The sequence below is a fragment of the Diospyros lotus genome, chromosome 14, assembly GCF_014633365.1.
Source record: "Diospyros lotus cultivar Yz01 chromosome 14, ASM1463336v1, whole genome shotgun sequence".
NCBI classification, from domain to species: Eukaryota; Viridiplantae; Streptophyta; class Magnoliopsida; order Ericales; family Ebenaceae; genus Diospyros; species Diospyros lotus.
Window position 1 is genome coordinate 11,529,426 of NC_068351.1, and position 14,856 is coordinate 11,544,281.

The window sequence follows — 14,856 nt, forward strand, 5'->3', positions numbered from 1 at the left end:
GAGGCCTTTGCCCACCTTGAGGCACCTTTCAGCATCGAAGTCAGTGACTATAATATCTTCCAGTTCGTCTGCTGGGCTGGCAGCTCAGTCGCAATCCACCTCGCGCAGGTCCAAATCATGGCTGACTCCTTTGCTACTGATGACTCGCGCTTTCCCCCCAGAAACCATATTGACCTTTTTTCCTTTGAGCCCTATTTTTAGTGCCTCCTTATAGCAGCGTCTTGTCGAATACAGTTCGCCTCTTATGCACCCGGTCCCATTTGGAGTCAGGAACTTGATTGCCAGGACTTTGGTACTTTGGTCGAGACAACTAGATTCAAGTCGTTCATGGTAGGCCTCCCCATGACGACGTTGTACGCAAAAGGGCTATCGATGACAAGGAAATCCTCCATTGTTGTGACCTGAAGATCTGATTCCCTAACCGTAAGTGGGAGTCTTATGCGTCCTTTCGGAATTACTGCATCGTCAGTGAAACCATACAGCAGTTCTAGGGATGCTATCAGCTGGTCTGGCCCCAGTCCCATCTGGTCAAAGCACCCCCTGTACATGATGTTTATCGAACTGCCCGTATCCACCATAATCCTTCGCACTTTCATGTTGTCAATCCGGGCTCGAACCACAAGGGCATCGTTGTGTGGCCAATGCACCTCTCTAGAATCATCCTTGGTGAAGGCAATATCGTCAGAAGCCACTCTGGCTTTCTTGGATGGCCCTTCTTGGCTGCTATTCCCAACGAGCAAAAGGTGGTCGGCTTCCCGAACATACCGTTTGTGGGATCTATTGAAAGTCCTTGCAATATGAGGCCCTCCATGAATAATAAAAATGGTTCTCACCGTAGGTGCTTGGTCCGGTTCGGGAGCCTGAAGAGGACTTGGTTGGGCTGGCTATTGGGACTGCTGATCTCTTGGGCACACCACATAATCACGTAGGTGACCCCTTCTAATTAACTCTTCAATCGCGTCTTTTAACGCCCAACATTCGGAGGTGATGTGTCATGCTTCATTATGATAGGCACAGAACTTGTTTTTGTTTCTGTATTTGTCAGGAGTCCTTATGGGGCTGGGCCTTCCGAAGTCTTCCTTGTTCCGTTCTGTGGCAAAGATCCCATCCCGAAAGTCAGACAGGACATTATAACTTTCGTACCGACCTCGGCGAGGAGGTCGCTCCACTTCTTGCTCATACCTTGCCTTTTTGGCAGTCTGATCACCAGTGCTCCGTCCTTGGTCTTCTTTTCGGGTGTTGCCATCACCTTTCTTCTTGTTTTGGCTAGCGCCCTCTCCCCCTTTTTTCTGATCGCTTGATTTTTTCAAGCCAAAAGCTTCCTCCCATCAGACTTCCTTCACAGCTCGCTCATAGAATTCGCCTAAGTCCCTTACGGGGGACTTGTAGATGCTTTTGTAGAGCTTCTCATCCTTTCGAAGTTCGGCGGAGATCGCAATCAAGATACTCTTGTCCGAGGGGCTTTCCACATTATTCACCCCGCACCTGAACCTCTCTATATAATCTTTCAAAGATTCGCCGGACTGTTGGAACACCGTAGCGAGATGACATGTCGAGGCAAGCTGCCTTCGGAGTGACCTGTACTGGTCGATAAATTTCTTCTGGCACTCTTCCCAACTGCAGATACTACGAGGATGGAGCCTTCTTAACCATGTCCGAGGTACGTCTCCCAAGGTCGCAGGGAAAGCTTGGCATTTTGCTAACGGGCTAGAAATCTGCAGGTCCATCTGAACATTGAAAGCATCCATGTGGTCATATGGGTCATTATCCCCATTGTACTGAGGGATACTGGGGACCTTGAATTTGCGGGGGAGAGGTTCCAGCTCGATTCCCCTGGAGAATGGGGTCCTCTCTTCACAGTCTTCCCTTCGGTTATGTGCCCCATGTCTCGCCTCCAACTGTTGGATCCTCAACAGTAGTTCCCCCACTACGGGGTCCTGATTTGCAGATAGCCCCGTGAGGGGTTGTTTTTCCCGTGCAAGGTCTTGTTCTGGGGAATGGCGATCCCGTGGAGGTCGCCTCCTCATTTCATGATCAGGGGAGTTGCGGTGGGCAGCACAACTAGAGTTGACTCCGACTGAGCTATCCCCCCGACATGGGTCCCCACGTCATCGACTTCCTTCATAAATGTCTTCACGGCAATCTCTGCAAGGACTCACGCCTACCTTTCGTTTAGTTGGATACACCTCCAATTCATCAACATAGCGCCATTGTTCTTCTGTCCTCCTAGAATGTAGGTTTGAGGAGCGGACCAATCCAGCTCGCCGCAGATCGTTTCCAGCTTCTCTTCTGCTTGGAGATGGCCTTCCACCTGTAGGTTGAGCGGCTCCCACGGGCGGCATGACCCCCGCTTGCATTTGCGCTGCCTGGACTTGCGTTTGGGTCAGCGCCCTCACCACGTCAGCGAGCTGCATAACGGTATTCTCCAATGCTTCTTGACGCTGCTGTCAGGCCTGTGTCGCCTCTATCCCAGAGGTAAGGGCCACAGGTGGGTAGGGACACCATGCGGGGACACCAGGGATGGATCCAATCAAAGGGGGCATAGAAGCGGATGCAACCGTGCCGCCAATTTGAGGAATTTCCGGCAACTGGTTAGCGTGGTTCACCTGTTGGTTGGTCATCACTCCGAAACCTTTTGTATTTCTCGTTTTTGACATTGATATTGATCAGAGCGGGCCCTTCCTCTAGCACCAAAATGTCAACGTTCAAAATTGGTCGACCGTAATTCGTCGGCCCGCACTGGTATAATAGATCCGAGAGGGAGAAAAGGGATTATTTGGTTCAGTTTGTTGATCAGCTGCCGGTCGGCCCCTGCAAAATACTCTAATGCTCAAGTAAGTAAGCGAGTAGTGAAATGCAAAGTATCAGCAAGTTGGCAGGAAAAGCATACCATGGCTCTGAGGAGAGTTGGCTGATATATAGGAGGAGATGTCCTCATGCATGTGTTGTACGTCTGTAGGTGATGGGACAGAATATCTGGCGCCAGCGGAGGCGCCCATGCAATGGCAAGGTGCCGATGGGACTCTCATTAATATGGATGGGATCCATCATTAATGAGAATGGGATCTACGGCGAACGCGTAGAAATCCAGAAGTGGCTGTAATGATGTTGTTGCCAGGGGCTAGGATGGGACCGACATGGACCGGTCAAATGGGCCAAGAGGATGGGGCCAAGTTGGCCCAACTGGGACGACTCCTAACCCATTAACATTCTCTGGCATTTGACATTCTCGTTATGCAAGCTGATCGGTTAGGCTAACGAGCTGCAAGAGTCGCTAGGAGCTCGCTCGAAGCGTAGTTGGGAGCTCGCTCGAAGCGTAGTTGGGAGCTCGCTTGTATAAAGCCCGCTTGGTCCTGCGATCTGAGCTCGGGCTCTAGCGATGCGTGAGCTTGCTTCGACGAACTCAGTTCAGGGTCTATTGGACTTCATGCGATTAGGACGGCCTGCTGGGTCGAACCCAGCCCATAAGGAGTAGAGCGGGAAATACCCGTAACAAAAAGTGACAGTCAATCGAGGGCAGAACTTCAGCCTACCATTGCCAGCATTGATTCTCAACTCGCAAATAAGGTATGTTTTTCAGATGACTTACATTCACTTTTGGTAGAATTTAAGGATCTATTTGCAGAACCTAATTCTTTACCACCCCAAAGACCCTTGGACCACTCAATTCACCTTAAAGCAAACTCAGAACCAATCAATGTTAGAGCCTATCGATACCCTCCTGCTCAAAAAATAGAGATTGAGAAGCAAGTTAAAACAATGCTAGACTCAACCATCATTCAGCCCAGCCAAAGCCCCTATGTTTCCCCAATCCTCCTTGTTAAGAAAAATGGTGGAACTTGGAGGTTTTGCAGACTACCAACAGCTTAATTCCAACACTATTAAAAATAAGTTTCCTATACCCTTGATTGATGACCTACTAGATGAGTTATATGGTGCAAAAATCTTCTCTAAACTGGACCTTAGGTCTGGTTACCATCAAATTCAGATAGCCTCTTCTGACATTCATAAAACAACTTTTAGAACCCACCAAGGGCTATACGAATTCACTATTATGCCATTTGGTTTGACTAATGCACCTGCCACCTTCCAAGCTTTAATGAACCAAATTTTCCTACCTTACTTAAGGAAGTTCATCCTCGTTTTCTTTGATGACATCCTCGTTTACAATCCCACTCTTGAACACCACCTCACACATCTTCGCACTACATTCGAGATCCTTAAGTCTCACCAATTATATGTTAAGCTCTCAAAATGTACCTTTACTACGAAGGAGGTGGAGTATTTGGGACATATTATTTGTGGAGAAGGGGTACGAATTGATCCAAAGAAAGTGGAAGCGATGTTGGAGTGGCCTAAACCTAAAAATGTGAAGGAGTTGAGGAGTTTCTTGGGATTGACTGGTTATTACCGAAAATTTGTGTAGCACTATGGCATTATCAGCAAACCTCTCACTGAGTTGCTGAAGAAGGAAGGATTTCAGTGGAATCCCAAGGCGGAAGAAGCATTCTTAGCCCTTAAGAAATCCATGTCTATGGCCCCGGTGTTAGCTCTTCCGGATTTTTCTAAACCCTTTACAGTTGAGACAGATGTGTGTGAAACCGATGTTGGAGCTAAGTTGGTATAGGAAGGGCGACCATTGGCTTTTATAAGCCAAGCCTTGTCTCAAAGACACTTGGGGTTAAGTGTTTATGACAAGGAACTGTTGGCAGTGCTCAAGGCAATTGATAAGTGGCGTCATTATTTGGAGAGCCAATCATTTGTGATTCGCACAAACCATGAGAGCTTGCAATTTCTAGCCCAACAAAGGCTGCATACCCAATTATAAAGGAAAGGTGTTTCCAAATTCATGGGGTTGGATTATACTATCAGTACCGACGAGGTAAGGAAAATGTAGTGGCTGACGCACTGTCAAGACGAAACAAAACTACAGCCTGCCAAGCTATTACAGCTGTAGTGCCGGAGTGGATGACAAAGTTAGAAGCTAGCTATGGGCAGTCTGAGTGGTTTCAGGGTATTATGGCATAGTTGGCAATACATTGTCCAATGGGTTGGTCCGGTACAAGGGCAGATTGGTAGTAGGAGATGACAGTGCCTTAAAGGATAAAATATTGCGGGTCCTTCATTGTTCTCCCTTGGGTGGTCACTCAGGAATACGAGCTACTTATCAAAAGATCAAGCAATTATTCTTTTGGCTTAAGCAAAAGGCAGATGTGGTGAAATTTGTGATGTTATGTGTAGTATGCCGAGGATGTAAGCATGAACATGTGGCTTACCCTAGATTGTTGCAGCCTCTGGTAGTGCCTCAGCAAGCATGGGAGGGGCTTTCCATGGACTTTGTGGAGGGTCTACCACAGTCGTAAGGCAAAGATGTAATTATGGTGGTGGTAGATCGTTTGACAAAATTCGGGCACTTCATTAGTCTCTCTCATCCATTTATTGCACAGGAGATGGCACGAACATTTTTGGATAGGGTGGCCAGCATACATGGTGTTCGTAAAACTATTGTCCCGGATAGAGACAAGGCATTCACAAGTTCGTTTTGGCAGGAGCTGTTCCGGAAGTTGGGAGTAGGCCTATGTTTGTCCACTGCCTATCACCCTCAAACGGATGGCCAAACCGAAAGGGTCAACCAGTGTCTAGAGACATACTTGAGGTGTAGGTGCTTCGCTAACCCTAAGAGCTGGAATAAGTGGTTGTCGTTAGCACAATGATGGTACAATACCAGCTACCACAATGCTATTCGGAGGAGTCCTTTTGAAGCCATGTTTGGGTATAAGCCCACTTTGTTGCCCGCCATTTCAGAGTCTTCCCCTATTATGGTTGAAGTGGAGCATTATTTCCAACAGAAGCAGCAGTTGTTAACAGTGTTAAAAAGGGAATTGGCTACTACCTATAACCGAATGAAGCAGATAGCAGATAAGAGACGGAGTGACAGGACCTTTGAGACAAGTGATATGGTTTACCTCAAGGTTAAGAGGTTCTTGCAACAACCCTGTACTTCCTTACCAACTTCTAGGTTGTATTTTGGACCTTACCCTATTGTGGCTAAGGTGGGGCTAGTAGCATATCGATTGCAGCTACCAGAAGGGGTGACCAGCCATCTAATGTTCTATGTTTCGTTGTTGAAGAGAGCTGCAAACCCTGCTGATCCTACTCGAACAAACTTACCACCAAATGCAAAAGAGGTGGAAGAGGTAATTGAACCCTGCGCTATTGTGCAGAAAAGAGTATTGTACCAAGAAAGTTACCTCTAACTCAAGTATTGGTCCAGTGGTCTCATCTTCATCCAAACCACACTACTTGGGAATACTTCCCAAATCTTTTGATGCAATTTCCCCGAGCTATGGAACTTCTCTAAATTCTTGAGGACAAGAATTATTTCAAGAGGTGGGGATTGTTATGACCCTGTGGATAATCTTGTAATTACTTATCTCTTATACACTATTGGGGAGATTAGAAGGAGGGAAGGACTATTGTAACAGCTAGAGTAGGCTGTTAAGCGACTAGAAGAAATAATTGTATGGCTAGAGGTCCTCTTAATAAGAGACCTACGGCACTCAGGAGGACTTATCGATTGATTGAATGAATAAACTTCCTCCCTCTTGATTTCTCTGTTCTTTCTATTCTCTCTCTCTCTCTCTCTCTCTCTCTCTAGTTCTACAATTGAAATTACCGAATTGCCAACCCTAATTCAAGGGCTTGACAACATCGTTCTTATCACTAACTTATATTGTCCAAACAAATGAAAATAGAGCTAAACTTACACATGGAAAACACCAAATCCACTAGAAATTTGGGTACCAAAGTCCGAAAGGCAACAGTCGAAGATCGACAGAGCCAAAATTCTGCTTTAATCAGACCATGACTCTAGGGAAGCAATCTTACATTGGGGATTGACACAGCAAAAAATGCCAATCACCGACTACCAATGCACAAAGTGTGAAGTGGTCTCCCTCAAACTGAAATCACCATGCTCATACATAATCAACCCCAGCATTCAACATTGCATTTTTGAAGCTTTAACAAATTTCCATTCAAGACAAAAATATCAGATAGAGAACAAAAAACACCCAAAGAAAGATTTTGGGTGTTGTACTTTTTGCAGAATGAGGGAAATGAAAAATGTTGAATTTCAACAAATGAAAGCTGCAACAGCTAGATTTAAAAAAAAAAAAGAAGGAAAACCCAGGAAGGTCAAAGAATCAGACTTGCTATTGAAACCCACATGCTCATAACATACATATTTATGTAATCGGAATAAGGTAAATTTAAACCTGTTGAATCTCAATCCATAATCAGTGAATAAATAATGGGAGAGGAGAGAACAAATGAAAACTAACCGGAAAAAGAAAGCAGGAACGGAACCTGGTATTGAACCAAAAGAGAGCCAGAGATTCCAGAAGTTAGAATAAACGTTGGGAGAGTGGAAGGAAGAAGAAATGGATAAATGCCTGCGGGGGCGAGGGGTTCGTCGTTGGGATGTGTTATAATGTAACATCAAAGTCAAAGCAGGTTTTCAATGGTTCTTTGCCTCCGACAGAAACAGCCGCTGCGTGACCGTCAAGTTCTAGTGCCCTGCCTTTCTCGCCCTCTCCATATAGAATCCGGATGAATGCCTTCGTCATTTTTTCACTTTCTATCCTATCCACTCTGTTCAGTATTATACATAATAGATTTATGCCTTTGCAATAGGTCGCAAATGAATTGTTCGTAAATATAATTAGTTTAGTTTTCTACTCGATAAAAGATTGTTTGAATTTATTTATTAAATAAAATGAGATAAAATTAAGTTTAATTTTAAAAAGTGATTTATTAATAAATTAAATTTATATTTATTTAAAAACTTATGAATAAATTATATTAAAACTTCACGAATAATTTGTAAATAAATTTATTTATAAATATATTATTTAATATAATATAATCTATATATATAACAAAACAAAAAACTAATTTAGAATTAGCCGCTAGTTGCAACTTATAAAATATAAATCCTAAAAGAAGTTGCGTCATGTGTAAAGGTTGAAGTCTCAGGAAGACTAAAGACACCACCAACCTCAGCACAACCCTTCCGCCTCAGCCCTACCACCACTGCAGCAAGCCCTCCTCTCAGGTTGAACCACTGTTAGCTGTCGCCGTCTTTCCTCTTTAAAACCGAGCACTACTATCGCCTACCACCGCCGCATAACCCCCATCCTCTCTGTCGCCACACACCCCCTTCTTCTCTGTTCCACTGCCACCACACACCTTCCTCCCCTTCAAAGCATCGCTCGCTACCTCCGCCAGCCGCTTGCCGCCACACATCCTCCTCTTTCTATATTGTCGCGTCTTTAAATCACCATCTACTACAGCTGACCGCCACTGCACACCTCCTTCCTTCTTTGTCGATGCTTAACACTACACAACCCCCCCACCCCCCCCTCTCTGCCGCCCACTCCCTCCCTTTCTGCCAACAAGTTATGTCAAGCCCAAGCTCGATCGACTCGTCAACCTTTTGGCTCGTGTTGAGCTCGTTTCATGTGAGCCGGGCTATAAGACTTTAATGGAGCTCCAGCTTGAGTCAAGCCTGAGCTTAGCGAAGCTTACCTTGGCTCAGTTTGATTGGAACCTATTTTTCAATTGGCTTGTAGATAAAGGGATCCCTCTATACGTTGCTTTTAGACTCCTAACTAAAATTTTTGACATTTTTTCCTTCAACTTTTTTTTCTTGTCACTTAAGTCTTTGACATTAGTCTCCGTTAAAAGTATAAATTATACACCCATTACAAGCATGTGAAAGGGATTGAAGATTGACAGGTAAGCAGGCTTAATACATATAAGGGGGTTTTTAAACTATTAAGAAATGTGATTTTTAGTCCATTAACTAAAATTTTAACATATTTTTTACTTCAATCATTTTTTTTTTTTTGGTTATCTTAAGTTCTTTGATTAACTAAAAGTTAAACAAATCAATTAACAATAACAAGTAAAACTAAATCTATTTAACACGTTAGATTAATTTATACATATTATTCTTTATAATAACTACAAAAATTAAAAAAAAAAAACTCAAATTTCTCAAATCAATAACCCCTCTTTCTCTCATGCCATTCCTTTCTTATGTATTCTTTATTCTCTCCATTGTACACAACCGCCATCATCTTCATTTTTTTTCTTGGACACCATCACCATCACAGCCACTCCTTTCTCTCTAAGTGTCTGCCCACCGCAAGGCTCTTATTTTTCTCTTCCCTTTCTTTTTTCTTCTTTATCTCACTCTCTACCTACACCATTGCCACCATCCATCTTCTTTTCTTTTAGTTAGCTATTACCACCATCACAACCACTCCTCTCTCTCTCTTTCTCCACAAAATAAAAAAAAATTCTTATCTTATAGTACAAACCCACTATTTGCCTCCGCCAGCTATCACCAGAGCAAAATCCACCCAATCATTTCAACCACGGCTACCACCCAATCGCTTAGACCTCATTCTCTACCACCACCAACCATTTCTATGCAACCAAAAAACACCCATCAAAAACTCCACCCGCCACTCCATCAGACTAAAACACACTTACTAAAAAATGCTAGACTAAATAAATTCTAGATATAATATAATTACAATGAAATAGCAAATTGCAACAAAAAATTTAAAAATTTTCGCAAATCCAAAATTACATATTTTGCATAATTTTCTTAGGAACCAAATAGAAAGGTAACAAAAACTAAGCCTCATTCATCAACAGCAACAAATCTCGACAAGAACAAGAACCGTGATACCTCATAAAAGAACATGAAAAATCAAAAATAAATAACAAAAATTGAATCAAGATATTGACTCATCCAAGAACTTTGACTCGTCCACCATACCTAATCACATCACCACTGCTCAAAAAGAAAGATGAAGTGTTTCTCTTTATTAAGTGTTTCTCTTCTCAAGTTCCCAGCATTGTCCTCTTTATTAGGCTTCAATCTCATTTTATAGTGTTTCCGTTATTGAATATTTTAGTTGAGCAACCCTTCTAGAAAGCGAATGTTCCTTTTTATTTTGTGTCTTAACTACTATATTTTGTCTTTACAAACCTCAAAAAATCATTTAAAAAATCATAATTTATGCACAAATTATCTGAAAAAATGACTTAATGTAAAGTAAATATAGACTGCATTTAATGAAGTTGTAACGACTATAAATTTCAAATTCAAACAAATGTTATTCAAGTACAAAATTATGTTTATTCGACTAAGCTTGATCTTTACTCAACTATATAAATTTTGTAATCGATTATTTTTACAACTTATTTGAGTATAAACTACCTTTCTCGATTAAATTTTTGACATAGAAAAATAACGCATCTACTCGATTACAAAGGGTTATTTACTCGAGTACATAAAGATCTTTATTCGAATACAAATTTTCATACTCGATTAAACTTATGATCCGGAGATTTGGCATATTTTAGACCCATATTTACTCGATTAAGAAATTAGTTTACTTGAGTGCATATCATTTATCACTTGATTATAAAAACAAGTACTCGAATACAAATTCAATCAAGAGTCAAACAGAATTTTAAGGATATATACTCGATTACATTTGACTCGACAGAAACTCGCATTACTTACTTGAATACAAATTTTTATTTTGTCAAGTACACTGAATCTTTACTCGAATAAACCTATTCTTGTAATCGATTACCTATAAACTTAGTTGATACTTACTCGATTATAAAAATCTTACACTCAATTAAACAAACATATTTACTTTGAATTTTGCCTAGGCTGTTTTTACTAAGGAAATACTCGTTTATATAAAGAGATTTACTAAATTAACAAACCTATAAGTTGACTTGATTTAATTGAATTATTTGATTACTTTACATATCATATTTTATTATATGATTACTGTTTTGTTAATTATCTTTTAACCAAATTTACTTATTTTCTTATTAAATCAAAATAACAAATTCCTCCACACATAGAGAGAGAGAGAAAGAGCTATTAAAAGTAAAAAAAGAAAAAGGAAAGGTTGTTGACTTCTTTGGGGGATTTAGAATTTCAGTTGTGGTGACGACGAAAACAACTAGAAATAGTCGACGTCGATGAAGAGTTTGTGGAGGTAAGTGGGACAAAATTCGATCACAAGCTTAGAAGAGTGGTGATGACAAGTGAAAAAAATGTGGTGATAAAGTCAAGGGTTTAAAAGTATAGGCTTTTTGTTTTTTAAATTTTCAATTCACAATACCTAAAATTAGGTTAATACATAAAGGGATCCCTAAACTATTAAAAAATGTGGCTTTTAGCCTTCAATAAAAAATTTGATATATTTTTATTTTTCAACCATTTTTTCGTCACATAAAGTCCATAGTGTTAGTCTCTATTAAATCATGAATTAAACTTGCTTTACAAGTACCTGATGGGGATTGAAGACAACAATTAAAAAAAAAAAAATTTGAAGGAGGGCCTATCTCTAAATTTTAATTAAATGACTAAATGTCACTTTTTTAATAATTGAGGGACTCATTAATGTATTAAGCCCTTTTCAATTTCACAATACCCCTTCATAACCTTTTTTATTTCAAGTGTCTCTAAAAACTATTTTTGATATTTATCTTTCTATTTATTCTAAAAATTATTTGAAAGTACAATTATACTATGTCAGCTTTAAAATTCAAATAAAAAACTAATTTAAATTTAAAATTTTCTCATGTTAAGAAAACATATTAGTCAAAAAAAATTTGAACATAAGTTACAAATAAATGTTTCAAAACCCTCTTTTCCATCTCTATACCGATTAGTTTTCTTTCCATTTTATTATATAATTATTTATTAATATTATTATTTAGTATAATAAACTTAAAATACAAACAAAAAAATTTAAATTTAAATTGTCCTATATTAAATTTATTTGACTGATGATTTGTTTTTCTATATAGTAAATAACACAGCTGATTTCTCACTTTTATATCATATTAAAAAATAGTCTTTATACTTTAACTCGTCTTATAACAACTACTAAATTTTTAATTTTAGGGCAAACAACAAAAAAAAATTTCAAACATTTTCACAAATTTGTGAGTTTATTCAATCATTTCAATTTTGACAATTATATCCCAATTGACTTAATTGGGTGTACACTTAAAATCGATTTAGAGACATAACATATTAAGTGTCATTTAATAGTAATATTTGTGGGATCCATATGTGTACATAAGTAAAAATATATATATATATGAATAGTTAGTGTAGCAGACTCTCGTCGGCCACCTCCTTGCATATCACTATCGACCTCCGTTAGAGCTTATCGTAGTCACCATCGACTGTTCACATTCTCTAGTGATATGAGAGATAATGAAACCCATCAACTTCTGACAAGTGTTCACATTCCATCTCTTGTATCTCTTTATATTATGGGTTCATCTTTTCCTTTCTTTCGTTAATTATTCACCTTATTCGATGATAAGAAATCATATGGTTTCAGTATTTCATCAATCAACATCTGCCATCATCGTGAGATATGCTGACAACTTAGATTAAAATTAGGTTCACAATGAACCCATAATAGAGAGAGATAGAGAATGGCGTGCGATGGAGTTTCTTCTCATCGTCGTGAGATATGCTGACATTCGATGATACAAGAGATAATGAAAGAAAGGAAAAGCAAAAAGAAATGAGAGTCAATAAGAGATGAGCGTGGAAAGAATTGATGGAAAAAGTCAATCAACGAAAGACTATTGCAAATGACTAGAGAAGAAGCAAAAAACAAAGGAATCATCAGCAATGGCAGATCAATTGTAGGGGCCGACGTTTAGTTGCGAGGAGTAAATCAACGATCGAAGAATGTGAACAGTCAACGATGACTGTGAGAAGCTCCGACGGCGACAAGCAATGAGGTGTTTTGCGACAATTAACTACGTCGATTATTCATATATATATATATATATATATTCTTATTTATGTGTATTTGTAAGTTTCACAAATATTATTATTAAATAATTTATGTCATGCCACGTTAGCATTGACATACACCTTCTAAATCAATTTTAAGTGTTAGATAAAATTATATCCAGTTAATCCAATTGGATATTATTGCTAAAATTGAAACGATTAAATGAAGTTACAAATTTGTGAAAAAGTTTGATTTTTTTTTTTTTACTATTTGCCCTTAATTTTATTATAATTTAATCTCTCTTCAAAAATTTTGTCACTCTATCAAAAAAAACTATTACGTTGCAAACATATAAAATGAAAAACTAAAAAAATAAAATTTTGACATGAATTTCTTACGAAATTAAAAGGAAAGTCGACTCGGAATAAAATCCAACCATTTTTAAAGAAGAAGAAGAAAGAAACCCATGAGAGATTCTTCCACTGACAATCACTACTTCTACAATTTTTACTTTTTTTTATTTTATTTATCAGCTACATAATAATTAAAAAAAATATAACAGGAAAATAAATCGTAACAAAGTCAAATAATTACTATAAGATAAATTAAAGTACAAAGACTAAGTTGTTACAATGTATAGAGTTCAAAGAGCAATAATACCATTTACCCTTTTTCTATATATTTAATTTTAAAAAAGATCTGTTAAGGGTGGGATAATTTTAAATATCTTTTTGAAATTTAAATAACCCCACCTTCGGCATGGGATGAAATTCAAATAAAAACTCATATTTTATTTTATTACTGAATTATCTTTTAGATATATTATAATAAACTAAAAATAAAACAAAAGATTATTATTTTCTTTCTTAAAATTTAAATAAGCCCCCTTCATCTACAACTGTACAAGTGTGGAAGTGGTGAATGTCTATTCTTTATATATATATATATATATATATATATATAACCTTTTTTTATTTTATTATACAATTATTTAGAATTATTAGATACTAAAATAAACTTAAACTACCAAAAAAAAAAAAAAAAGTTTTGAGATTCCAATGAGTTCTTCTATATATTGGTATGTTGAACATTTTTTATTCTATTATTTAATTATTTATTAGATATTATTGATTACAAATACTAATTTACATATTGAAAAGAAAGTTTTTATGGCATCTATATTTCCTCAAAATTTGAAATAGTGAAGTCTATTTATATTTCAAATATTATGCAAAAGAAATATATCATATTTTTCATTGAAAAACAATCAAATAAAATAATTTTTTCGATCATGTTCTCAAGACTTGTTTGCTTTGATAAATTATAATATAATTTATTTTTTATCATTATGACAAATATTTTTATTTACATTTACAATTAATTGTCATATTCTATGCTCTTTTTTTTTTTAAAAAAAGAAGCGAAGAAATCATTGAATATTTTATTGCAGGAATAAAAAAAAGAAAAATAATTTCTTTTAGCTAATTTCTCTAAAATTTCTCATTTTTGAAATTCTTAATTAAGTCTATGTAGTCTTTTGTTAAGATTAACATTTTTCTGATTTTCTTAATAAATTACATATACAAACAAGTAAAAAAAAAAAATCAAAAGATTTGCTAAGATTATCAATTAATTTTAAAAATAATATGTCAATCAACATTTATCTAATTTAATAAAATTAAATAATAAAAAATTTATACGAGAAGATTAATATTATTTTTTAAATATCAAGAGTATTTTTACTTTTTTTTTTAAACAAATTTATGTTTCATCATTCCTGGATAAAAAAGATAAAAGTATGTAAGGCAATTAATATACTAACCTTCAAAGCAAGGATCCTATAATAATATATAAAATGTCTAATTAGTTCAAGGCCAAGTAGGTTAGGAAAAAGAAAAAAATAAAAAGGCAACTTGGGCCAGAAAAGGCTGAAATGTGGATTATTATTAAACAAACACCTAAATGCTTTTGTATATAAGAAATCAGA

The 14,856-nt window shown here is 37.5% G+C and overlaps 1 protein-coding gene across 7 annotated transcripts in view; it reads right to left on the reverse strand.

Annotated features, from left to right (window-relative positions):
- Positions 1-7,668, reverse strand: part of LOC127790338 (OVARIAN TUMOR DOMAIN-containing deubiquitinating enzyme 4-like) — a 39,881-nt gene extending 32,213 nt beyond the window's left edge. For 5 of the 7 annotated variants that reach the window (XM_052319802.1, XM_052319801.1, XM_052319800.1 and 2 more), the window contains exon 1: positions 7,344-7,653. The gene's annotated coding sequence lies outside the window, so the exon portion shown is untranslated. Of the gene's footprint in view, positions 1-7,343 lie in introns of all 7 variants that reach the window. The other 2 variants (XM_052319796.1, XM_052319797.1) reach the window with 2 other exon arrangements.
- Between the last annotated feature and the right edge of the window lie 7,188 nt (positions 7,669-14,856).